The 27,964-nt window shown below is 43.6% G+C and overlaps 1 protein-coding gene and 1 pseudogene across 1 annotated transcript in view; one reads left to right on the forward strand and one right to left on the reverse strand.

Annotated features, from left to right (window-relative positions):
- COQ8A (coenzyme Q8A) overlaps positions 1–27,964 on the reverse strand; it is a 685,974-nt gene that overhangs the window by 472,140 nt on the left and 185,870 nt on the right. The gene's annotated exons all lie outside the window — the stretch shown is intronic.
- Positions 19,988–20,336, forward strand: LOC126936929 (CDKN2AIP N-terminal-like protein; annotated as a pseudogene).

Raw genomic sequence — 27,964 nt, forward strand, 5'->3', positions numbered from 1 at the left:
ATGGCCACCTATTAAGGGAGAGAGAAAAGGATGGAGAAGATATGAATAGGAGCTAGACTTCTCTGAATATATCTTGTTAGATAGTTTTGACTTTGAATACAAATTTTTAAAAAATCAAAAAGGCAGAAAAGAAGTCTTAAAAATTGAAAGTAAGAGGAAAGAAATGTACCTAACTGCACATCAAGTCAATGGCACAACAACATGAAGAAAATAATCACTTCACATGACTTCAAAATTAAAAATTTCGATTACACAATTCTAGCAGGGTATGTTCTAAGGACAAAATGAGTCGCAAATAAATCTTACACTGTATTCAGTAATCTTACTGTTAGCAGCAATATTCGTTTAGCTATTTTGAAACTATTATAGTTATAGAATAAGGTAAATAAGTAATTATGTAACAACTGTTAAAAACCACGCTTTTCAGCAAAGAAAAAAAAAATGAAAGTGTATACCCAACCAAGTTAAGTGAAAACCCTGTAATCTTAAATTTGAATTGGAAGCATTGGTACAAACCTATAATTTTTTTCACTTTAAAAAATGTGAGAGTACATATAGCATAATCAAACATAAAAGTCTGTGTGCCCAATGATATTAAAAGCAATACAATGCATAGGTCAATATTTTAGGTTGCTAGGGTACCAACTCCTTCTCTGGAAGCTGTTGTCTGGCGGCTCACGCCTGTAATCCCAGCATTTTGGGAGGCCAAGGTGAGAGGATTGCTTAAGACCAGGAGTTCAAGACCAACCTGGTCAACATAGTGAGACCCCCATCTGAAAAGAAATAAAGAGGAAAGGAAAGGAAAAGGAGAGACAAGAAAGAGAGAAAGAGAGAAAGAGAGAAAGAGAAAGGAAGGAAAGAAGGAAGGAAGGAAGGAAGGAAGGAAGGAAGGAAGGAAGGAAGGAAGGAAGGAAGGAAGGAAGGAAGGAAAGAAGGAAGGAAGGAAGGAAGAAAAAGAAAAAGAAAGAAAGAAACAAACAAACAAAGAGAAAGAAGGAAAAGAGAGAAAGCAAGCAAGCTAATGCCTGCAAGGAGAGAAAGTTTTTTTTTTGTTTGTTTGTTTGTTTTTTGAGATGGAGTCTTGCTCTGTCGCCCAGGCTGGAGTGCAGTGGCGCGATCTCAGCTCACGGCAACCTCAGCCTCTCGGGTTCACGCCATTCTCCTGCCTCAGCCTCTTGAGTAGCTGGGACTACAGGCACCGCCACCACGCATGGCTAATTTTTTGTATTTTTAGTAGAGACGGGGTTTCACTGCGTTAGCCAGGATGGTCTCGATCTCCTGACCTTGTGATATGCCCACCTCAGCTGCCCAAAGTCCTGGGATTACAGGCGTGAGCCACCTCACCCGGCAGAGAAACTTATTCTTTATAGAAAATAATGGTCAGGTAATAAGTCAGAAGACTGGTGGCTCATGCCTGTAATCCTAGCATTTTGGGAGGTTGAGGCAGGAGGATTGCTTGAGGCCAGGAATTTGAGACCAGTCTGGACAACATAGCAAGACCTCATCTTTACAAAAAAATCAAAAAATGAGCCAGGAGTAGTGACATGCACCTATGATCCCAGCTACCTGAGAGGCTGAGGCAAGAGGATCCCTTGAGCTCAGGAGTTTGAGGCTGCAGTGAGCCGTGTTTGCACCACTGCACACCAGCCTGTGCAACAGAGTAAAACCTTGTCTTAAAAGAATTGAAATATCACTACCTTGCAATCCCTAAGAAAATAATGAATCTGAGCTGCTAAAACCATCAGGTTAGCAGGACCTGAACCCACCTGATCACAAAAAGAGAGACAAAGCAGACATCCTGTGTCTCATGCTGTAATGCAGTAAAAGGTACACAGCACCACCTACATGGCATTCTTGCCTAAACATGGAGTCTGAATCCAGCAGCCTACCAAGGAGGGGTTAGGGGAGATACTGATCCAGTTGTATATAGGCAATAGCAGGGTATTTTGTAGAGAATTCTACAGCAATAACGAAACCAATTCAACGTCAGTCTGCTTTTTATCATCGCTGTGCACCAGCAGTTCTAGACAATGTCAGTGATAAAATACCCCTTCCCTCCAGGATGTCAGTTTCCAGTGCTTCTCCATCCTTGATACGACTGCCTGGATCTGATCAAGTTTCTTGACCTAAATAACAGCTAAAAAGAAAATACAGAATACAGAAGAACAAGTTAAATGACATCACAAGAAAGCATTTATCCCAGTCCAGAACGTGGAACATTCTACTGGACAAATCACTCAGGTTCTCTAGCAAATTATAGGCATGAAAAAGAAGAGAGCAGGCTACTACAGACTGAAAGAATGAAGGAGTCTTAAGAGACTTAATTAAATGGACCTATAGACTTTGACACCTGATTTGGACAAACTGACTGATAAAAGATAATTCCATAAAGACAATAAAATGAGTTTATGCTAGGTGTGATCATGGCTTGGTGGTTTATATATATATATGTTTATTATCAATTCAAAATGACCTGAAGATATTTGTGCATTTATAACCAAAATGTGAGATATCTAGAATTTGCTTTAAAATGCTCCAGTAAACAAATGAATGAGCAACAAAAATGGGTAGAATAAAGAAAACAAGATGGGCTAAAAGTTGATAATAGTTGAAGTTGGGTGATGGATAGATACATGAGGGCTCCTTACTATTCTCTCTTTCTTTGTATATGCTTGATATTTTTTCATCACAAAAAGTTTAAAAAGAAAAGTTAATATAGGCAATGTGTATACAAGTGGTAGCTATCATTGTCATCATTATCATCATCATCATGATCGGACCCTGGTTGAGGGCTCAGGAGTAAGGCAGGTGGCATCTTATTCTCCAAAAGCCAGGTCAGATGCCAGTCAAGAGAGCCAGGCTCTAGGCCCAGTGGCTGGACACAGAAAGAGAAAGGAGACCAGCTCAGTGGCCGGCCACAGATAGAAGCCCAGCCTAGCAGGTGGATCCCAAGAAGCTGAAGGCAATGTCACTGCAAACAGGTGGTAGGTAATCCAGTCATGGGATTAGAATCAGGAGGTAAGTGGGGTTCTGCCAAGAGACAGAGCCTAACACCAAGCAACACTTGGACATCCTTGGGGAAGAGAACCTGTCCTCCACTGGCCAAGGATCTCAGCCCTGAGGGGAAAGGGGAGGGTGTGATGGTTAATACTGAGTGTCAACTTGATTGGATTGAAGAATGCAAAGTATTGATCCTAGGTGTGTCTGTGAAGGTGCTGCCAAGGAGATTAACATTTGAGTCAGTGGGCTGGGAAAGGCAGACCCACCCTTAATCTGGGTGGGCACTGTTTAATCAGCTGCCAGCATGGCCAGAATATAAAACAGACAGAAAAATGTGAAAAGGCTAGACTGGCTTAGCCTCCCAGCCTACATCTTTCTCCCATGCTGGATGCTTCCTGCCCTCAAATATCGGACTCCAAGTTCTTCAGCTTTGGAACTTGGACTGGCTTCCCTGCTCCTCAGCTTGCAGACAGCCTATTGTGGGACCTTGTGATCATGTGAGTTAATACTACTTAATAAACTTTTCTTTATATATATTTATTTATATTTATATATATATATAAACATATGTGTGTGTGTGTATATATATACACATATACATATATATATTATTAGTTCTGTCCCTCTAGAGAACCCTGACTAATATAGAGGGGAAGAGGGGTTTGGGACAAAACAGGAAGCTGCCAATAGTTAGGAAAGTCCTCCTCCCTAGAACGACTGATAGTCAACAGGTCATAAAGATTTCTTCACTAAATCAGGTTGCAAGGGGAGCCCTGGGCTCTGGAACAGCAGGAACAGGCTCCAGACTCTAGATTCAGGTTGAAGGGGCCCCTACTGCACTGGCACCCCAAAGGCTGGGCTATGCTCTGGACATCCCTGAATGCAGGACAGGACCAACTAATTCCAGAGGGCAGGGCGGGCAGGAGCCTATGACGGGGACAGAGCAATATCCAGGGTAAGAGTTAAAGCAATGAAGACTAGCCACTTGCATGAACTTTCTTATTCACAATATTCTACACTATGTTTTAAATGACTTCTTATATCTTTGAATATGTATTCGAATAAATTTGTTATATATGGGTCTTAAAGTTCCATTAGTAATCTGTGTTCACTTAACAATCTGTTTGCATAGCTTCTAACAACATGATATGCTCCCAGCTTTTTAAAAGTAGAAATGCATCCAGCCAGGAAAAGAGGCACATGGCTCAGCACCCTACATCTTCTGAGCAGCAAGGCTGGTGGTCTAAGTGTTGGGGACCAGAATGTGTAGCATAAGAAGCTGGTTTGGACATGCCTCACATGCTGACAATATCGTAAGAGATGAAATAATGTGGGGACTTAAATTGCCCAGCTACAAGATGAGAGACAACCTAGGTCACTCTAAATGAAGTGGTTCCCTTTGCCTATTCAAACTTTGGGGCTACTATGAACCCTAAAGGTGGTGACAGGGAATGCTCACACCAGCCCTCTCCGGTTCTTGACCTGAGGCACCTGCTGTGTCATGATGGATTGGGAAATGATCCTGTTCCTTCCAGCCCAAAGAAACTACCTAAACCTAAACCTTTTTTCAGACTTCAATTGGAAAATAGAGCTCATTTTTTTTTAAATGCCAAAATATTGTAATACTGACAATTCATTTATCATCATGAAAGTCATGTTCTTGGTTGGCTAATTTGTCTCTTGTGCACCTCTCACCATGGATGTGGACTGACTTGAGCACAGTTCTCTCCCAAAGAGATGGCCTGTGTGCCCAAGGCAGCTTTTGCTTCTGCAGCATTTAGCAGAACAGCCAGCAGAGAAGACTCTCAATGTTTGTTGATGATCATGGTATTTCAAAAGCGGTGATAAGGGACCACAGTTTGCTTTGTGGTTCAAGCTTGAGTGATTATTAAGGAATGAGTGTTTATCCTGACATGCGTCCTTCCATCCTCCTCCAGGATCCCTCTCTCCTTCCTTTTCCTCTGTCTGTATCTATGTCTGGTGATGGGAGTCAGGAGAGGAAGGATGTCCACCTCACATACCCTTTTTTTCACTGCCCTTACCTTTTCTTCTTTCCTATTCCCACTTCTGTCTCCTTAAACTGTAGTAAAAGATACCCCTGCCTGGGCATAGCTGAACAAAAGGCAGCAGAAACTTCTGCAGACTTAAATGTCCCTGTCTGACAGCTTTGAAGAGAGCAGTGGTTCTCCCAGCACGGAGTTTCAGATCTGAGAACAGACAGACTGACTCCTCAAGTGGGTCCCTGATCCCCGAGTAGCCTAACTGGGAGACACCTCCAAGTAGGGGCTGACTGACACCTCATACAGCCGGGTGCCCCTCTGAGATGAAGCTTTCAGAGGAAAGATCAGGCAGCAACACATGTGGTTCTGCAATATTTGCTGTTCTGCAGCCTCTGGTGGCAATACCCAGGCAAACAGAGTCTGGAGGGAACCTCCAGCAAAGTCCAACAGACCTGCAACTGAGGGTCCTGAGTGTTAGAAGGAAAACTAACAAACAGAAAGGAATAGCATCAACATCAACAAAAAGGAAATCCACACCAAAACCTTATCTGTGGGTCACCATCATCAAAGACCAAAGGTAGATAAAACCACAAAGATGGGGAGAAACCAGAGCAGAAAAGCTGAAAATTCTAAAAACCAGAGCACTTCTCCTCCAAAGGATTGCAGCTCCTCGCCAGCAATGGAACAAAACTGGATGGAGAATGACTTTGAAGTAAGCTTCAGAAGATGGGTAATAACAAATTTCTCTGAGCCAAAGGAAGATGTTAAAACCCATCGCAAGGAAGCTAAAAACCTTGAAAAAAGATTAGAAGAATGGCTAACTAGAATAAACAGTGTAGAGAAGACCTTAAATGACCTGATGGAACTGAAAACCATGGCACGAGAACTACATGACACATGCACAAGCTTCAGTAGCTGATTCGATCAAGTAGAAGAAAGGGTATCAGTGAGTGGAGATCAAATGAATGAAATGAAGCGAGAAGAGAAGTTTAGAGAAAAAAGAGTAAAAAGAAACAAATAAAGCCTCCAAGAAATCTAGGACTATGTGAAAAGACCAAATCTACATTTGACTGGTGTACCTGAAAGTAACAGGGAGGATAGAACCAAGTTGGAAAACACTTTTCAGGGTATTATCAAGGAGAACTTTCCCACCCTAGCAAGGCAGGCCAACATTCAAATTCAGGAAATATAGAGAATGCCACAAAGACACTCCTTGAGAAGAGCAACCCCAAGACACATAATTGTCAGATTCACCAAGGTTGAAATGAAGGAAAAAGTGTTAAGGGCAGCCGGAGAGAAAGGTCGGGTTACCCACAAAGGGAAGCCCATTAGACTAACAGCAGATCTCTCAGCAGAAACTCTACAAGCCAGAAGAGAGTGGGGGCCAATATTCAACATCCTTAAAGAAAAGAATTTTCAACCCAGAATTTCATATCCAGCCAAACTAAGCTTCATAAGTGAAGGAGAAATAAAATCCTTTACAGACAAGCAAATGCTGAGACATTTTCTCACCACCAGGCCTGCCTTACAAGAGCTCCTGAAGGAAGCACTAAACATGGAAAGGAACAGCAGGTACCAGCCATTGCAAAAATATGCCAAATTGTAAAGACCGTTGAATCTAGGAATAAAATGCATCAACTAATGAGCGGAATAACCAGCTAACATCATAATGACAGGATAAAATTCACACATAACAATATTAACCTTAAGTGTAAATAGGCTAAATGCCCCAGTTAAAACACACAGACTGGCAAATTGGATAAAGAGTCAAGACCCATCAGTGTGCCATATTCAGGAGACCCATCTCAAGTGCAAAGACACACATAGGCTCAAAATAAAGGGATGGAGGAAGATCTACCAAGCAAATGGAAAACAAAAAAAAAAAAGCAGAGGTTGTAATCCTAGTCTCTGATAAAACAGACTTTAAACCAACAAAGATCAAAAGAAACAAAGAAGGCCATTACATAATGGTAAAGGGATCAATTCAACAAGAAGAGCTAACTATCCTAAATCTATATGCACCCAATACAGGAGCACCCAGATTCATAAAGCAAGTACTTAGAAATCTATACAGAGACTTAGACTCCCATACAATAACAATGGGAGACTTTAACACCCCACTGTCAACACTAGACAGATCAACGAGACAGAAAGTTAACAAGGATATCCAGAACTTGAACTCAGCTCTTCACCAAGTGGACCTAATAGACATCTACAGAACTCTCCACCCTAAATCAACAGAATATACATTCTTCTCAGCACCACATCGCACTTATACCAAAATTGACCACATAGTTAGAAGTAAAGCACTCCTCAGCAAATGTAAAAGAACAGAAATCTTAACAAACTGTCTCTCAGACCACAGTGCAATCAAATTAGAACTAGGATTAAGAAACTCACTCAAAACCGCACAACCACATGGAAACTGAACAACCTGCTCCTGAATGACTACTTGGTAAATAACTAAATGAAGGCAGAAATAAAGATGTTCTTTGAAACCAATGAGAACAAAGACACAACATACCAGAATCTCTGGGACATATTTAAAGCAATGTGTAGAGGCAAATTTATAGAACTAAATGCCCACAAGAGAAAGCAGGAAAGATCTAAAATCAACACCCTAACATCACAATTAAAAGAACTAGAGAAGCAAGAGCAAGCACATTCAAAAGCAAGCAGAAGGCAAGAAATAACTAAGATCAGAGCAGAACTGAAGGAGACAGAGACACAAAAAACCTTCAAAAAATAAATGTATCCAGGAGCTAGCTTTTTGAAAAAATCAACAAAATAGATAGACTGCTAACAAGACTAATAAAGAGGAAAAGAGAGAAGAATCAAATAGATGCAATAAAAAATGATAAAGGGGATATCACCACCAATCCCACAGAAATACAAACTACCATCAGAAAATACTATAAACACTGCTACTCAAATAAACTAGAAAATCTATAAGAAGTGGATACATTCCTGGACACATACACCCTCCCAAGACTAAACCAGGAAGATGTTGAATTGCTGAATAGACCAATAACAGGCTCTGAAATTGAGGCAATAATTAATAGCCTACCAACCAAAAAAAGTCCAGGACCAGATGGATTCATAGCCGAATTCCACCAGAGGTATGGAGAGGAGCTGGTACCATTCCTTCTGAAACTATTCCAATCAATAGAAAAAGACGGAATCCTCCCCAACTCATTTTTTCAGGCCAGCATCATCCTGATACCAAAGCCTGGCAGAGACACAACAACAACAACAAAAAAGAGAATTTTAGACCAATATCCCTGATGAACATCGATGCAAAAATCCTCAATAAAATACTGGCAAACCGAATCTAGCAGCACATCAAAAAGCTTATCCGCCATGATTAAGTTGGCTTCATCCCTGAGATACAAGGCTGGTTCAACATATGCAGATCAATAAACGTAATGCACCATATAAACAGAACCAAAGACAAAAACCACATGATTATCTCATTAGATGCAGAAAAGGCCTTTGACAAAATTCAACAGCACTTCATGCTAAAATAAGCATAAGCTAGGTATTGATGGGCCGTATCTCAAAATAATAAGAACTATTTATGACAAACCCACAGCCAATATCATACTGAATGGGCAAAAAATGGAAGCATTCCCTTTGAAAACTGGCACAAGACAGGGATGCCCTCTCTCACCACTCCTATTCAACATAGTGTTGGAAGTTCTGGCCAAGGCAATCAGGCAGGAGAAAGAAATAAAGGGTATTCAATTAGGAAAAGAGGAAGTCAAATTGTCCCTGTTTGCAGATGACATGATTGTATATTTAGAAAACCCCATCGTCTTAGCCCAAAATCTCCTTAAACTGAGAAGCAACTTCAGCAAAGTCTCAGGATACAAAATCAATGTCTAAAAATCACAAGCATTCCTATACACTAATAACAGACAGAGAGCCAAATCATGAGTGTACTCCCATTCACAATTGCTTCAAAGAGAATAAAATACCTAGGAATCCAACTTACAAGGGATGTGAAAGACCTCTTCATGGAGAACTACAAACCACTGCTCAACGAAATGAAAGAAGACACAAACAAATGGAAGAATATTCCATACTCATGGATAGGAAGAGTCAATATGGTGAAAATGGCCATACTGCCCAAGGTAATTTATAGATTCAATGCCATCCCCATAAAGCTACCAATGACTTTCTTCACAGAATTGGAAAAAACTACTTTAAAGTTCATATGGAACCAAAAAAGAGCCCGCATTGCCAAGACAATCCTATCAAAAACAACAAAGCTGGAGGCATCATACTACCTGACTTTAAACTATACTACAAGGCTACAGTAACCAAAACAGCATGGTACTGGTACCAAAACAGAGATAGAGACCAATGGAACAGAACAGAGCCCTCAGAAATAACACCACACATCTACAACCGTCGGATCTTTGACAAACCTGAGAAAAACAAGAAATGGGGAAAGGATTCCCTATTTAATAAATGGTGCTGGGATAATTGGCTAGCCATATATAGAAAGCTGAAACTGGATCCCTTCCTTACACTTTGTACAAAAATTAATTCAAGATGGATTAAAGACTTAAATGTTAGACCTAAAACCATAAAAACCCTAGAAGAAAACCTAGGCAATACCATTCAGGACATAGGCATGGGCAAGGACTTCATGACTAAAACACCAAAAGCAATGGCAACAAAAGCCAAAATAGACAAATGGGATCTAATTAAACTAAAGAGCTTCTGCACAGCAAAAGAAACTACCATCAGAGTGAACAGGCAACCTACAGAATGGGAGAAAATTTTTGTAATCTACCCAATATTACCCAAAAGGCTAATATCCAGAATCTACAAAGAACTTAAATAAATTTACAAGAAAAAAATCAAACAACCTCATCAAAAAGTGGGCAAAGGATATGAACAGACACTTCTCGAAAGAAGACATTTGTGCAGCCAACAGACACATGAAGAAATGCTCATCAACACTGGTCATCAGAGAAATGCAAATCAAAGCCACAATGAGATACCATCTCACACCAGTTAGAATGGCAACTATTAAAAAGTCAGGAAACAACAGGTGCTGGAGAGGATATGGAGAAATAGGAACACTTTTACACTGTTGGTGGGAGTGTAAACTAGTTCAACTATTGTGGAAGACAATGTGGCAATTCCTCAAGGATCTAGAACTAGAAATACCATTTGACCCAGCAATCCCATTATTGTGTATATACCCAAAGGAATGTAAATCATGCTACTATAAAGACACATGCACACATCTGTTTATCACGGCACTATTCACAATAGCAAAGACTTTGAACCAACCCAAATGTCCATCAATGACAGACTGGATTAAGAAAATGTGGCACATATACACCATGAAATACTATGCAGCCATAAAAAAGGATGAGTTCACATCCTTTGTAGGGACATGGATGAAGCTGGAAACCATCATTCTGAGCAATCTGTCGCAAGGACAGAAAACCAAACACTGCATGTTCTCACTCATAGGTGGGAATTGAACAATGAAAACAATTGGACACAGGGTGGGGAATATCACACACTGGGACCTATTATGGGGTCGGGAGAGTGGGGAGGGATAGCATTAGGAGACATACCTAATGTAAATGACCAGTTAATGGGTGCAGCACACCAACATGGCACATGGATACATATGTAACAAACCTACACGTTGTGCACATGTACCCTAGAACTTAAAGTATATTAAAAAAAAAAAAAAAGATACCCCTGCCCTGCCCTGCCCCACCCCGCCCTGCCCTACTCAAGAGAATCTTCCTGGTCTGGGGTTTGCTGGGGCGGAATGCATGGGACCCACATCAGCTCGCACCATCTGCCCACAATGTAGAGGGCCCTTTGCCCCTGCTTCTCTTCCCTGGACAGACCCTGGGATACTGGCCTCCTGAAAGCACGTGCCTGGGGCTGAAATAAAGAAAAGGAAGGCGAAGTGATCTGGCCAATGTCCAGCTTTCCTCCTGGGGTGGAGACAGCTTGTGGCTCGGCTGTGGTTCTCTGCCTGCAGTGTGAGGGGCTGGCCACCATCCTCTGCTGTTAGCCTTAGGACCAGGCACATGCCATACACAACATTTCATCCTCGAAGTACTCGGGCAGTAAGTGTGGGTGTCTGGGAGCTGCTTGTGGCATGACACCCACACTCACTGAACCACACACATCCTGCTTTCCTCTCCTGCCTCTCTTTGCTCCACCCCCAACCCCCACTCAAATCCCTGCTGCCTGAACAACAAGGTCCTCTTCTTGGGGACAGAGGGATGAGGGGTCACCATGACAGCATCACACACCTCAGAAACTCCTGCACAGCCTGCTGAGAAGACGTCTTAGGGAAACCTTGGCATCTCCATTGATGGAGGCACCCTCCTGAGCATTCCAAAGATGCTTTTGAGAGAGTTTTCTGGGCATTGCGATTAGGCCCTGGTGAGGAATGGGAGAGAGCCAGAGACACAGCTGGGGACGCCAGATTGGGGACAGTCCTCAATGAAAGGCCAAGGAAATCAGCAAACCTCCAAAGACCCTGTAATTTCCACACTGAGCTGTTTTATTGCTTTGATAAGAAAGGACCGAAGCCTCTTCATGGTTTGCTGGGCAATTTACAGATAGATGGGTGGCAGCCTCCAGAGCTGGAGCTAATCCTGCTCTCTATCAGGGTAAGCTTCTGCCCAGCATTAATCGGGGGCTAATTAATGTCTCTAAGGAGAGGCTTTCAGGCTTTCATGTGGATTGAAGAATCACTCCAGCAGGCAGCTACAGTGCCAGTGTTGGCCTGGCTCGGGCCTGTGATGAAATAAGTAAGCCCTTCATGACGCGGGCAGTTTCCACCAGAACCAGGCCTTGGCTCAATGAGCAGAGAAAGTCAAGTCATGCACCCGCCTGGAAAATGCACAACCTCTGGCCTCAGGAGCGCCCCTTGCAGCACCCACGCATGTTGGGTCAGGCTCCTCGCAGACTTGCCCCCATAGGGTCAGGCTCCTCTTTGCTCTAGGCTGAGGCTGGCATTTCCTGGCAGACGAGCTCTCAGGGAAGTCATAGCATCTTGGAGTTTCCATCAGAGGTGGCCTAGGGAGCCTCAGTCCCGTGTCTGAGCCCCTGCATCACACACGTATTGCCCTGCCTGGAAAATACACGAAGGGCTTTAGAGAGAAGAGAAAGGCAACAATAGAGGGAAGGCAAATGGGAGATGAGGAGGGAACCAGGGCAGCGCCTCTGCTCTCTGATCAGGTGGCAATGCCACACCATGCCTCCACAGGAGGCTCCGGGGCCTGCCTGTTCCCCTCACCTTCTACCTTCTTGAGCAAGGCCAGCCAGGCCAGTGCTACCCTTCCCTCCCACTCCCTGGGAAGAGAAAGCTCTGTCAGGAGACCCGAGTTCCTGCCTCCGCTCTGGGTGAGTGAACTTGGGTGAGTCACATCCCTGCTCTGGGTTTGGTTCCCATCTCTGTTAAATGGTGGTGGGATCACTGGTTGCTCCCACATACTGACACCTCTGTGCTGGCTTGAAGGACTTGCGTGGAGTAAGGTAATGAATTATTTCAGAGAGCAGAGGGCTTAGCCCAAACATCTAGTAGTCCCCTTCCCCGCCCCTGGGGGCACCATCAAGAATGACTGCCCATCAGGTCCCACCAACGCTCTTTAACCTACATCATGGTCCCTAAGCCTGCATCTCGCCAGCCACTCCCTTGCCTGGTCCTCCAAATGCCCTGCTGGTCTGGTTTACTCTGCCCCACCTGCCCCATCCATAACCAACCCCCTGCTCCTTTCCTCACCCTTTACTCTGCACCATTTTTCTTCAGAGCACATTTCCCTGCAGATATTATCAAACCTGGTCATTTGCTTGTTGTCTGCCTCTCTCTCCCTGACAGCAGGAACAGGGTCTGCTTTGATCGCTGCCGCACACAGTAAGTGCTCAATAAATACTATTGCACAAGTGAATGCACTAATGTGCTACCACCCTGTCTTTGCTCCCACTGCTCCCCTGCCTGCCCTCCCTTCTTCCCTTCCATCCATGCTCTTCACCCCTTCAGGTTCCACTTCCCTTGCCTCTGGAAACTTCCCTGAGCAGCCACCTCCCTGCTTGGAACCCTCTTGCTCTAACACCTGCAGTGCCAGGGGTTCAGCTGGCCTCCCACGCATCGTGGTGGGAGCAGAGTGCCAGGGACACAGGCATGCTCAGAATGTCAGCCCTAGGGCCAAAGATTGGGATACACAAAGAAAACCAAATCCCACACACATAATTGGCATGGAGGGAAAAATCTGCTCTTTCTCAAAGCCTCCAGCCCACAGAACTCCATTTGTCCCTTCTGGGTACCACAGATGCTTAGTGACAGCCGAGATCTGTCTTGCAGAAGCAGGAACCAGAGAGTATTTCTGGCCCAATTAAGCTTGAGTGCTTGACAAGTAGGAAATGCAGCCTCACCTCTTTGTGTTCCTAATGTGAGAAACATATGGGCTCTGCATCTGCGCCGTCTTGCTCGCCTTCCTGCAGGTGCGTCACACCAAGGGCATGGCAAATGCGCAGGTAACAGGGAACAGTACTGGGCATGATGAGGGGTATCTCTAAAGCGATGTGGCCAACTATCACGTTGACTTGCGGCATCAGTCTCAGGCAATATATATGAGTATTTTTTTGCAAATGATCAATATTAGAAAATCAATCAATTATCTCCATTTCAAAAGCGTGAGGACTCTTCACCATTCTTATTCGTAGCATTGAGTTTATAAGTGTAAACAATGCTTCCAGTAATAAGGTTTCTATTCTTTCTCCTTCCAGGCTTGGCAGATTGTATGCTGTCAGTTTTAGCTGGGAGACCAGATTTGAGACATGATCTCTGATTCAACACAAGATAGGTTGTTCGATGGAAACTCAGATTAACTGGATAGTCTATTAAACTACATACCTTTGAAGAACTATTAAATAAAGCATATCTACTCTAATATAGGTGGATTATTTGAAACAAGCCCTGTTCAGTGCAGTAAATGTCTGACTCACCTTGAGAAAGAAACCACAAGTGGCCGGGCACGGTGGCTCAAGCCTGTAATCCCAGCACTTTGGGAGGCCGAGACGGGTGGATCACGAGGTCAGGAGATCGAGACCATCCTGGCTAACATGGTGAAACCCCGTCTGTACTAAAAAATACAAAAACACTAGCCGGGCGAGGTGGCGGGCGCCTGTAGTCCCAGCTACTCAGGAGGCTGAGGCAGGAGAATGGCATAAACCCGGGAGGCGGAGCTTGCAGTGAGCTGAGATCCGGCCACTGCACTCCAGCCCGGGTGACAGAGCGAGACTCCGTCTCAAAAAAAAAAAAAAAAAAAAAAAAGAAACCACAAGTAAGCACCTTACGCCCAGGGCCCAGAGAGCGTGCCCTCCAATCCTCCCTGTCTGGGCTGGATCCTGCCTTGCCCTGGTCACTGGGAGTCCTGTTCCAGATCCTGACTCAGGGAACCCTGCTGTCCCACTCCACACTGTTTGCTGCTTCTGCCCCAAAGGCCTCTCCCTGTGCTAGCAGACTCTTGCCTTCGTGTGAGCACAGGCCTGGTGTGGCACAGGCCCTTCTTTCTCTTGGGTTCTCTATGGAAATATAGGAAATGGGTCATTATGATTAGGAGCGTCTGCATGTAAGACAGATGAGGTGTTGGTATATGAGAGGGGAGGGGGGTGGTAATCTGCAAATACCTTGTTCATTTATTAAAGCTCCATGTAGCATTTAATGTGTAACTGGTGGTATTCATTTCCGAACCTGTGTCTAGCACACTGTGTGGCATAGGGTAAGTCCCAGGAGGAGCTGGGGCTGAATATGAGCATGGTCAGGCAGGTGAGGGAAAAAACCAGTCAGGTTGGGCCATCAGAGTCAAACTAATTACAATATTATTAGTTGCCATTAATTAAGGGCATCCTTTATGCCAGGTGTTTTACAGATTTTGAACAGCTGAACCCTTATAGGCCCCCAGTGAAAGAAGCATTATCAGTGCCACATTTCAGATGGGAAAACCAAGGCTCAGAGAGGTTCAGCAGCATTCCCAAGGTCACGCAGCTTGTGACACAGCCAGTTGTCAAACTCAGAATAGTCTGACCCCAACACCTGAGTTCTTGACCATCATATACTTCTCTTCCTTCCCCTCCTCTTAGAAGGAGCACATAGGGGCTGGACATGGTGGCTCACGCCTGTAATCTCAGCACTTTGGGAGGCCAAGGCAGGCAAATCATGAGGTCAGGAGTTTGAGACCAACCTGGCCAACACAGTGAAACCCCATCTGTACTAAAAACACAAAAATCAGCCAGGCATGGTGGTGCATGCCTGTAATCTCAGCTACTCAGGAAGCTGAACCAGGAGAATCTCTTGAATATGGGAGGCGGAGGTTGTAGTGAACCGGGATCATGCCATTGCACTCCAACCTGGGCAATAAAGTGAGACTATGTCTCAAAAAAAAAAAAAAAGAAAGAAAGAAAAGAAAGAGCAAATGGGGGGTGTTCTCTCTCTGCTTTGGAGCCCCCCTCCCTCTGTCTCTGTATGGGGGAGCTTCTATCTTCTGCCTTCTCGCATCTTTCTTGCCTATTAAACTCTCTGCTCCTTAAAACCACTCCACGTGTGTCCGTGTCATTTTTTCCAGTTCAATGTGAGACAAGAGCCCTGGTGTTCCTCCACTCATCAGAGCCGTATCATTTTGGTGCATTGGCTGGGAAAGGAAATTCAGTCATCAGACTGGTGAATATGGAGCGGATTTCAACATTAAATCTGTCCTTTAATCTCAAGGCTCTCTGCCAGCTACCCTGTCACCAAACTTTCTTTCTCTTTTTATCCACGGTCTCTTACCCTCTCTCTATGTGTCTAATGTGCAGGAATCTTTACAGTTCAGGGAAACAGCTCTGTTAGAAAAGATCGCAAATCGTGGCAGGCAGTAACTCAGTAACTCTCTCTACGTTTTCTCTGGCGAGCACATGGTATTTTTAAGCCACATAGTAGAAATCAGGTTCTAGGCCTCTTCCGAAAATGGGAAGTTTCTGCTTTTAACAGTTACGAGTAAAATGTCTTTGGCAACCAGATTTTAGTCCCCATATTGTCCCATCAGTGGGAAAACGGCCATTTGATTCCTACGTTGTTTTAAGGCATCTATTTTGTCTCGGATTAAGATAGTACTTAATTAGCCAGGGAATTTTAAGTTCAGAAGTTAACCAGAACTGTTTTAAGGGTAAGTGCTTTAGCACAGGCTGTAATAGCAGGCAATCTAGCACATTGCCTCCGTTAAAGGAGTGTTGCCCAAAGGCAGCACAGTGTCTCTGGAGGAAGCCAGGCAAATCACATGGGTTCTAGGAATGCAAAGGGAAATCACACAAGGCAGATAAATTAAGGCTGCGTGGGTACACATGGTTAGCCCCATCACTTAGTTCATTGGTTCCATGACTTGGAGGACCACGCCTACAACTATGGTGGGGGCATATTTTTAAAAGTTCCAGAATCCAGAAACTGAGTAGGTAAGACATTCGGAAGATGCTCCCCGTCTTCTCCTCTACTCTGGGTCATATGGAAAGGAAGGAGACTAAGAGGATGCTTTTATTTTCACTTCTTTTTCTAAATGGATAATAAATTATCTTCAGTTTGCACCCCTCTGGAGTGCACTCTGAAACACTGGAACTTCCTTAACCTCAGAACTTTAAAGAAAACAACTCATTTTATTTTGCACAAGAGCATAGCGTTTCTACTAAACCTCTGCAAGCGTTGTAAGATCGACTCAGCTGTTTTAGCAACACGTCGGGCAGGTCCAGGGAAAGTAGTTCCCCAAAATTAAAAACAGTAGCTTTCAGGGAAATCATCTGACAGTCCTCCTTATTTGGGGCCCTTCAAATTCCCTTCTCATTGCGGGACCTTAGGCAAGTAAAGGGAAACTAAGGCCAATTTTCTGATGACCCTGATAGGTATGTAGAAGCTTTCCAACATTTAACTCAGGTATTTGACCTCACACGGAGGGATGTTATGTTGCTGGTAAGTCAAACCCTCACTGCAGCTAAAACAGGCAGCTCTGCAAGCAGAAGACAATTTTGGAGATAAACAATATATCTCCTATAATAGTCCAAAAGGGAAAAGAAAAGAAAAAATAGGGAAGGCAAAGAAATAGGGGAAACCCCATTCCCAACAGGAGGAGAGGCAATACCTCTTGAGAACCCTAATTGGAATTCCTTTCTGTAGTGTTTTTCCTTCTTTTGCGGTTTAAAATGGCTTCTATCTCTTTTGTAATGTTCTTCCAACCTCGGGAAAGTTAATTTTCCAAACCTTAAAATGTTTGGCTTAGAGTTGAGCTAAGGGGAAGGGAACCCAGAAGCCTGATATGCCGGCAAAAGGGTAAACATTTCTTACCAGTTGGGCTTTTGACTTCTCTCTCCCTGTGCAAACCAGTAAAGGAATAATAAGGATTATTGCTTATATTCTCTGTAAATTTATAATTAATGAAAAAGGATTTGTGAGGTTGATCTTAAGCCGTAAACAATCTGGTGTGCTTTGCATGTCTTTCCGTATGGTTCTGTCAAAGAAAGAGTATCTTAGATTAGGATGCATGCCCAAGACCCCATAAGCCTGCTGTTCAAGCCAGCCCAACAAAACTGTCAGTAACAATCTTAGCTACAGGCCTCCATCTTGTTTCATGTCCTTGGGAACATGACCTGTAACCACGTGGCAATACTTTGTTTTAGTCTCTGCCATTTTACAATGGTGACTGTCTTCTTGTGCTAAGTCAGTTCCTGAGTGAAGGCCACAAAAATCAAACAAGCCAGTTTGTCAATCTGGACGACTCCAACTAATCCTTCAAGGGCAGGGTTTACAAAATATCTTAAGCATTGATCTTGAGAGCAGTTTAGGGAGGGTCAAAATCTTGCAGCCTTCGGCTGCATGGCTCCTGGGCCACGGTTTCTAATCCTGTGGCTAGTTTCTTGGCCTGGTCCCCAGGCAAGAGGAAAGTATACCTTGGGAAGTGGCTGTTACCATCTTTGTTTTAGAATATAGACTGTAAACCTGGCTCCTCCCAAAGCTGGTTCAGCCTACGCCCAGGGATGGCCAAGGAGAACTTGAGGGCTAGAAACAAAATGGTGCTGTTTGGGTCAAATCTCTTTCACTGTCTCAGTCACAATTTTGCAATAACAGTTTCAAAAGCTGCCTATCACTCCTTTAAAAATACCTTGTACACTCGCCGTTAAGTCATAACCCGATAAAGGCTTGTTGGTTTCACTTGTATGGTTATTTTTTGTAAAGTTCAGAAGCTGAAAATCTTAACTGCTTGGTGTGGCTCAAGTCAAGTAACAAGGGAACTTAAAAGGATTGTCTTAAAGAGCGGTCAGTTTAATTAAAAGTGGATATTCAAGTTACAGGTATATTTAAAAGGCCTTCTTCTTCGATCTTGTTTTTCTGGAAAAAGGCTCTTTTCTTCTCAGTCGACTGAATGATTTTTCTCCAGTTTTTTTTTTTTTTTGTCTTACCACTCTTAATGCATGCATGAGAGGCCCTAAGATAACTTCTGGTAGCATGGGACTCCTTAGGAAAAACAGAGGAGGCACCACAGACCCCATTTGGGGAAAAAAACCTCTGTTTTCCTCATGAAACCCCAGGATTTAAAAGGATCTCTCTCAAAATCGAAGGCTCTGTTCTGTTTTGCACTGATGGTTTTGAGTTTGGGGGTATCAGAAATTACTTCACATTATGAGAGCTTTGGTGTGTAATAACTAGGTAGAAAATGCACTGTAACCTATGGCTAATAGTAGTTATAAATGAGAGAAGCATGCTCTTGGCCACCTGGAAGATAAGGAAACATGCCCACCCCTCACTGGGAGATGAGACTGTCATCAGGGATGGGCTGATTACAAAATAAGCCAATTGGCTTTGGGTTGCCTTGTAATGAAACGCGTGGTAGAAGCACTACACTGTTTTCTCCCATAGTATCTATATGATCTTTTCATAAATTGAGCATTGAAATAAAAGCATAGCAAGGAGGTCTTAAGACACTAATCTGCTGTTTAGTAAAAGGGTCATAAAAGGTTTGTAAAGACTTCACCTCCTGGTCAAATTGCTTTCATTTTAACTAATTGAGGTTAACATTAACAAACTAAAGCAAGGGTAAAATTTGGCTTTGAACAGAACTTTCATGTCATAGTAAAAGCTAATGAAAGGTGTTTGCCTTTTGAGTCATCATTTTGGCAAAATAACTTATGACAATCTGGAAATTGTCCTTCCTGATGCCTGGATTTTGGATGGTTCAGAGGGCCCCTGAAACATTCAGAAAAGAGGTAAACAGGATTATTTGACATGTTTAGTCACATTAGATTGCCAAAATGATTTCCAATCTTCTTTAAGTTATATTTTGGTGAATAATACTAATATATGTTCCAAAATTGTATGTGATTTCTAAAATGCTAATGTCTAAGTATGTGCTATCAATCATAATTAAGGGTAAAGTTATTGTAAACCACGGAAATAAACTTTGTCAGTCTTGTTTTTAACTGTAACTAGCCGGGAATTTTGCCATTGGCAGATAATTGTTGTCTTGTTTTGTTCCTTCTCAAAAGACGATTTATAATCAAGCTATATTAAGGACTTTAACAGGTGCTCTCAAATGCAAGTTTTTAATAGCTTTGAAGGTTGTAACATTGGAATAGAGAAAGAATGTACAGGACTCATAAAGAACTAACATGTTCACAAATATCAAGCAAAACAAGAATTAACTAAGTGGACTGCATTCAGAAAGTGAAAGCAAACTTTTTGACTTTTGTTTGGAATATTGCTGATCCTTGTTTTGTTTTTCAGAGTCAAGGAAAATTGTTTTAAACTATTTATAAAATTTGGAGGATGTTTATTTTTCTCTGCCTGGTTCCTCTAGAATTTGGAAACTATTTGTGAGTACTCTTAACTTATGGCAATATAGCTGTTTGCATCAGTGCAATAAAAATCCATTTTTCTGACGGCAGCAGGCTATCTAGTCCTTGGCGTGGTGGACACCATGATTGGTGGCGAGGCAGCTGCTGCGGTGGAGGACTTGGTCTCGGGGATACGGCAGGCAGCCAACTTCATGGAACAGTTTCGCTCCTACTTAGAGAGTTAGAAGCAATGGAAGGCCCTCATGGAATTCATCCTGCTCCACCTGCCCGACTACCATGACCCGCCCAATGGTGGTGGCTGCCTGGACCAGCTGCTGTCCCTCTCCATGGTCTGGGCCAACCACCTCTTCCTGGGCTACAGTTACAATAAAGCCCTTTTAGAAGGTGATGGAAATGGCTGGTGGGATGAAAGTGGAAGACCTGCCACAATTTGTTACCAGAAGTGAATTAATGAAAAAACATCAAAGCTAAGCCAGAGGATTTATCACATTTTTATCATCAGCTACAGGATTAGAAAGGAGGCTGGGATGAATGTGACATAGACCACAGCAGCTCTCTTAAGACTCCTGGTATTACCAACATAAAGAGGCAGGTAGAATTAGAAGGATTCTGTTTAGACTGGCTTTTTTAACATTCTCATTTTTCCAGTAGTTATCACTGTGAAAGCATACATGGATATTTACGTATTTATAAATCATGCACTCTAAGATGAGTTCATCAACACTGTAAAAGCCCTCTTTTCTATTTTCAGTTTTTTTTTTTTTTTTCTTACTGACAAGTCTCACTCTGTCTCCCAGGCAGGAGTACAAATGTGCAGTATTGGCTCATTGCAGCCTTGAACTCCTGGGCTCATATTTTCAGTTTTTAAATGTCAGAATTTTTGTTTAAAATGCCTTTTTGGGACGGGCACAGTGGCTTATGCTTGTAATAATCCCAGCACTTCAGGAGGCCAAGGTGAGTGGATCACCCAAGGTCAGGAGTTCGAGACCAATCTGGCCAGCATGGTGAAATCCTGTCTCTACTAAAAACACAGAAAAAATTAGCTGGGCATGGTGGTGAACATCAGTGGTCCCAGCTGCTTGGGAGGCTGCAGTAGGAAAATTGCTTGAACCTGGGAGGCAGAGGTTGCAGTGAGCCGAAATCGCTCCATTGCACTCCATCCTGAGTGACAAAAGTGAAACACCGTCTCAAAAAAATAAAAATTTAAATTTAAATTTAAATTTTAAAAAAAATCATTTTTGTTTGTCAACAGGACACAATTGGAAAAACTGGCTATTTTACCAAGGCTTTGACTGAAAGGGTGTGTTTCCCTTTAAGGAATAAAGCCGGACATGCAGAGCCAATAAAAGCCCCTTGGGGAGAACTGGCCTCATACCTTGTCTACAAATCCCTGCACAGGGTTCCTAACCTGTGGTCAGTAAAGAATGTCACTTTCTCACAGCTCTGGAAGCTCTGAGTTTATCTGGGGACCTCAAGAGTTGAGGATCACCCAACTCACAGAAGCAATCAAACTCCAAATGGTGCTGCAAACTGAACCACACATGGACATGCCATTCTTCGAGAACCCTTAGATCCACCCCAGGAGAAGCCCTAGCTGCTGTTCCCCATTCAACACCCCTTTTCAGCAGGAAGTAGCCAGAAAGAGTCATCATCCAAAACCCTGTAACAGCAGTTAGCGTGATATGGCCACAGGGAGGAATGTGGTAGGAGTTATTAAGAAATTATTTTAAGCAGATAGAAAGGGAAAGGAGTCCTTGGGAAGTTTTCATTTTTTAAAGCATTTCCAGAAAAGTTTCTTGTAAAGCAGCAGCTCTTATAGCCAGGCTGGCAACCTTTGATATGCAAATGCAGTCCATTAGAAACTGAGTCCACCCAACATAGCAATTCCCTCCGCCTTCTTGCCCCACATGTTCCTGGCAACATGGCCACCCCCACATAGCCCCACATGTGTAGAACATCTTGGTGCCCTGCATTTGCATATTAAAAGGCTAGGGTGGGAGGTCCAGCTTTTTTGCAGGCTACATGAATGCCATGCCTGGTCAAACCAATCCCCTGGGCCCTATGCAAATCAGACACCACCTCCTCCCGTCTCTATATATACATACCTGGCTGGTTTCTGCCCCACTTGGGGTTCCCTCTCTTGGCTTTGGAGGCCCCCTCCCTCTGTCTCTGTATGGGGGAGCTTCTATCTTCTGCCTTCTCCCATCTTTCTTGCCTATTAAACTCTCCGCTCCTTATAACCACAAAAAAAAAAAAGAAAGAAAAAAAGAAAGAACAAATAAGGACAGGAATCTGAGGTCAGCGACCTGACAAGCCCCTGGGAAGCCTCAAGAGGATGCGGTTCCAATGAGAAAGCAGCTCTAGAAATGAGACCTGTTTTTCTACTCAACGAACACTCAGCAGAACCAACCAGGACTGCCCATAGGCTGGTGTGCACCTGTACAGCTGACCTGTGGATAAAATGTTGAAGTATATTCCCACAAGTTAGCAAGCAGCTGCTACCCTAACATCTCCCCTCCTAGGCCCCATCAACCTGACCACTCAGGACCCTCCAGTGGAATCCAGGAGCTTCCCCAGTCCCACATTCAAGAGTTAACGCTTGGCCCTGCAAGGGGCTCGCGAGATGGCCTGGAGCTTGGCCCACTCCCAGGCATGCCAGTTTTTCATTGTTTTGAAATTCCTTTTGGGTCCAGCCCTCTCATGGAAACTTCTGGTCTGAAAGCAGCTCCTGGGACCCTGGATGAGGCAGTCCTCCTTAACCAGACCCCAGAAGAAAGTTGCATCTGGGCTAGGCTGTGAGGTCAGGCTCTACAGGCACAGAAGCAGTGGGCCCCAAAGCAGGGGGTTCAATGGGGCAGCCTTTTCTCTTTCAGTGACTCCTGTAACCAGGCCAGGCAACACCACTCGTGCCTACAGCGAGTAACAGGACTCTGGTGAACCAGACTGGCTGGAAGAAAGGTCCAGCGGAGAGTTCTACAGTGGATGGAAGGGATCAGAAGTCAAAAAGTCAGAAGTCAAAGCTGTCTGTGGCATGCAGCAAGGCCAGAGAGAGGGAAGTGAGCCTCAAAGGCAGAAGCTAGGACAGTAAGAACAATTTGACTTTTGGGAAGTAGGTCAGAGCCTGTGATTCCAATTTAAAGATGTAAATAGTGTAAGGGTGCCTGGTACACAGCCAGCAGTCCCTAAGACACAGGTGGGTGGAGGCCTAGGACCCGGCACACCCTGAAAAGCTACAAGGAGAGTAGCTGTGTCTGAGGAAAAGGACAAATCTTTGCTATCAGCAAGGACAGCACAGATCTCTCCTCCCACCCATAAAGTCCCCAGTTTAAATAGAGTATGTCTCCCATCCCCACATTCTGAGTCAAAATGCGATCAGATTTTATGTAGCAGATCCCATAAAAAGGACAAAGCCCTGTAGACTCCGCTCTGCTCAGCTCCACCCTCCCAGGCCTGCTGTTTGCTTCCCAGCCTCATATTGCATTAGTGTGCGGTTCAATGGATTTTTTATTACAGTTGGAATTAAATAACTCAAAGATGGATCCAGTGGGTTGAGGGAAAACAGAAGTTTAAATCAAAGGAAGTAACAGAGCCGATCTGGTTCCAGAATTGCAGGATGTACTGAAGCTCCCAGCAGGGCCTGGTGATGACGTCCCTCTCATGTTTTCTCTTTGAGCTTTTCTCCCCACAAGGCTTGCGCCCACAAGGGGGCTTCAGGTGACTCACCCCTCAGTGTGGGCAGCTCACAGGTAGCAGAGGCAGTGGGCTGAGTCACAGCCAAGTCTTTGGGCCACCACAAAACTCAGGGAAGATCAAACCCAGAATTTCTGTCCCTATCATTGAAGTATAGCTGAAGGGGATTGCCCTTTTTTGTTTTTTGGTTTTTTTTTTCTCTCGTCCTGAGGTTCTAAGGGCAAGCAGCTGACCCTCCTAAAAGAGATTCTAAAAAATGGCCCAGGATCCTGCAGTGTTGAGGGTGGCCAAGATTTGTGTGGCAACAGGAAAGGGTCTATGAGGAGGGAGAGATAAGATGTGAGAACTTGGGACCCAGCAAGGCATGGCCCCTTACCTGTGGGCAACTGGAAGTGGCAAGACCTGGATAGGATCTACCTGGGTGTGCAGGGGCAAGGCTCAGGCCCACACCAGGGGGAGGCCTGGACAGGCATGCCCTGTGGGCCATCAGAAGGCCCTGCCCAGGTTCCAGCCTTTCCATGCACCCTTCTTCCCCTCAATGATTGTGCTCAAACTCTCAGGTTTTCTGCCACCCACCTTCCTGCCTCAGAACCTTGCCCATGCCATTACCTCTCCTGAGAACACCTTCCCCTTCCACCTAGCTAGCCTCTGCTCTTCTTTCAGACCTCAACTTTCACATCGTTTCCTCCGAGAAGCCTTCCCTGATCCCCTCAGACCTGCCCAGGTTCCCCTATAAAACACTCTCACCGTGCAAAGCAGGCTTGCTGTGCTCTGGTTACCACTTCAGCCCACCACGTTTTGGGCCGCAATTTCTACCACTTGCATGAGTCAAGTGAAATAGACTACTCACACAGCAAGTTAAATAAAGCAAGTTTATCACTCACAAGCAGCAAGGGACAGTAGGAACCTGAGATTTGTGGTGAACCAGTCCCCAGAGGCTCAGGAAAGTTGTCCAGGGTGGATGGAATCTTGTCTACACATCCCTCACATGCACCACAGCTACAGAACCTCAGAAAGCAGATTTAAACCCCACCAGCAACCTGATTTGCTGGGCTAAAGTTTTGTAGGGCATCCTATTCTAGGAAGGCCAGGAACAGATCCTGGGCTGTTCTGGTCAGTTCTTCCTTATCTCAGGATGTTGCATTCCCAGCACCTTCCACAGTTATTCTTGAGAAATACAAGCAAGAAAGGAGGAAGAACTGGTTCTGTCAAGGCTACCTGAAGTGTGGTCATGCACACAGCCCTCAGGATTTTCATGGCACTGACCACCATACAGCATTATGTTTAATTTATTTCTGCTCTGCTGTCTATAAGCTCCCCAGGGGCCGGGACCACCTTGTCTTATACTCTGCTGTATCACCAGTGCCCACAGAAGTTCCTGATATGTAGAAATGACTCAGCTACATTAATAAAGGAATGGTTTAAATTAAACTATTGGTGTTAGAAAGGCCCCAAGAGAAGGACAGGGCCAGATGCCAGGGAGTCCAGGGCAGGGAGGGCTTCCGGGGGCAGCGGGACTCCATTCCCAAGGGAGGAGGACCTGCCAAGAACAAGGAAGGAACAAACTGCAGAGGCCTCCCAGCCTAGGCCACTCACCCTGGTGGGACTCAGGTCCCAGGAACAAAACAGGAGTCCAGCGCTCCAAAATGGGACTCTGTTGGAGGAGGGTTTGAATCTTGGAAACAAGGTGAAGCCCACCCATGAGAAGTGGGGCCCCAAATCAGGACTGATTGCCACCAATAATGGCCTGATACTGAGTCACAGAATATTGGGACAAGTCTACTTAAATTCTTTCAGCCTGAATTCAGTAGTTGGCAAAGGGCCGAGTAGGGCTGAGTCAACACAGGAAGGCAAGGGAGAAGAGGAAGTACAGTCAGTGGCCCCAAGTGAGGCAAATGGGGAATAAAGAGCTGGGGACTGGAAGTCCCAGCCAGAGCAATTAGGCAAGAGAAAGAAATAAAGGGGATTCATATCAGAGAGGAAGAAGTCAAATTATCCTTGCTCACAGGTGATATGATCTTTTATTTAGAAAAACCTGAAGACTCCACCAAAAAACCTTTAGAGCTGATCAACAAATTCAGTAAAGTTGCAGGATACAAGTCAACATAATAAAATCAGTAGTATTTATATATACCAACAGCAAACAGTCTGGAAAAAAGTCAAGATGCAACCCCATTTACAAAAGCTACAACAAATATAAAATACATAGAACTATGTGTATATTTTTTTGAGGCAGAGTCTCACTCCATCACCCAGGCTGGAGTGCAGTGGTGCAATCTCAGCCCACTGCAGCCTCTGCCTCCCAGGTTCAAGCAATTCTAGTGCCTCAGCCTTCCAAGTAGCTGGGATTACAGGTACACACCACTATGCCTGGCTAATTTTTTGTATTTTTAGTAGAGATAGGGTTTTGTCATGTTGGCCAGGCTGGTCTCCAACTCCTGGCCTCAAGTGATCCGCCCACCCTGGCCTCCCAGAGTGCTGGGATTACAGGTGTGAGCCACCACACCCAGCTCACAGAAATAAATATAACCAAATAAGTGAAAGACCTTTACAAGGAAAATTTGAAACACTGATGAGAGAAATTGAAAAGGAAACAAAAAAAGGGAAAGATACTCCATGGTCTTGAAGGGGAAGAATTAATATTGTTAAATGTCAATACTACCCAAAGTGACCTATAGATTCAGTGCAATCCCAATAAAAATACCAATGCTATTCTTCATGGAAATAGAAAATACAATTCCAAAATAAGTACAGAAACACAAATACCTCTAATAGCCTAAGCAAACCTGAGCAAAAAGAACAAAGCTGGCAGTATCATATTGCCTGACTTCAAAATATACTACAAAGATATAGTAACAAAAACAGTATAATCCTGGCATAAAAACAGACACCAATACAGGAAACAGAAATAAATCAATGCATTTACAGCCAACTTATTTTTGACAAAAGCATCAAAAATATACATTAAGGAAATAACAGTTTATTTAATAAATGGTGCTGGGAAAACTGGATATCCACATACAGAATAATAAAACTAAACCCCTGTCTCTCACTATATACAAAAATCAAATCAAAATCGATTAAAGATGTAAATTTAAGACCTGAAGCTATAAAACTACTAGAAGAAAACTTTGGGGAAACACTTTAGGACACTGGTCTGGGCAAAGATATTTTGGGTAAGACTTCAAAAAGCACAGGCAAGGAAAGCAAAAATAGACAAATGAGATGACATCAAACTAAAAAGCTTCTGCACAGCAAAGGAAACAACAAAGTGAAGAGACAAACTACAGAATGGGAGAAAATATTTGCAAACTATCCATCCAGCAAGGGATTAGTAACCAGAAAATATAAGGAACTCAAACAACTTAACAGCAAAAAACCACAAATAATCTGATTTTTAAATGTGCAAAAGATCTGAATAGACATTTCGTGAAACATACAAATGAATCACAGGTATATGAAATAATGCTCAACATCACTAGTGATCAGAGAAATGTAAATCAAAACCACAATGAGATATCATCTCACCGCAGTTAAAATGGCTTTTATCAAAAAGACAAAAAACAACAGATGCTGGCAGGGATGCAGAGAAAGGGGAAGTCTTACATGCTGTTGGTAGGAATGTTAAATTGGTACAGCCACTGTGGAAAACAGTATGGAGGTTCCTCAAAAAACTGAAAATAGAACTACCATATGATCCAGCAATCCTACTGCTGGGTATAAATCCAAAAGAAAGGAAATTAATATATCAAAAAGATAACTGCATCCTCATGTTTTTGCCAGCACTATTCACAACAGCCAGGACATGGAATCAACCTAAGTGTCCTTCAACAGATGAATGGATAAAGACAATGTGATACCTATTCACAATGGCATATTTTTCAGCCATAAAAAAGAGTGAAATTCTGTCATTGGCAGCAACATGAATGGAACCGGAGGTCGTTATGTTAAGTAAAATAAGCCAGGTACAGAAAGACAGGTATCGCATGTTCTCACTCATGTGGGAGCTAAAAACGAGGATCTCATGGAGATAGTAGATTGGTGGTTACCAGAGGCTGGGAAGGGTAGGGGGAAGGTGGGGTTTAAGAGAAGTTGATTAAAGAGAACAAAAATACAGTTAGATCAAATGAATAAGATCTAGTGTTTGATAGTACAGGAGGTTGGCTATAATTAATTATAATGTATTATCTACTTAAAAATAGCTAGAAGAAAATAATTCAAATGTTCCTAACAAATAAAAGTTAAAATTTTGAGGCAATGGCTATCCCAGTTACCCTGATTTGCTCACCACACATTGTGCGCATGTAGCGAAAGCCCCGCTAGTATAAGCTTCCCGCCTCACAGATTGAATCCCAGGTTCCACCCCACAACAGGGGAGGACAGGCTCCTCCTTCTGCAAATGGCGGAAC

This window comes from Macaca thibetana, chromosome 1 (assembly GCF_024542745.1).
Source record: "Macaca thibetana thibetana isolate TM-01 chromosome 1, ASM2454274v1, whole genome shotgun sequence".
NCBI lineage: Eukaryota > Metazoa > Chordata > Mammalia > Primates > Cercopithecidae > Macaca > Macaca thibetana.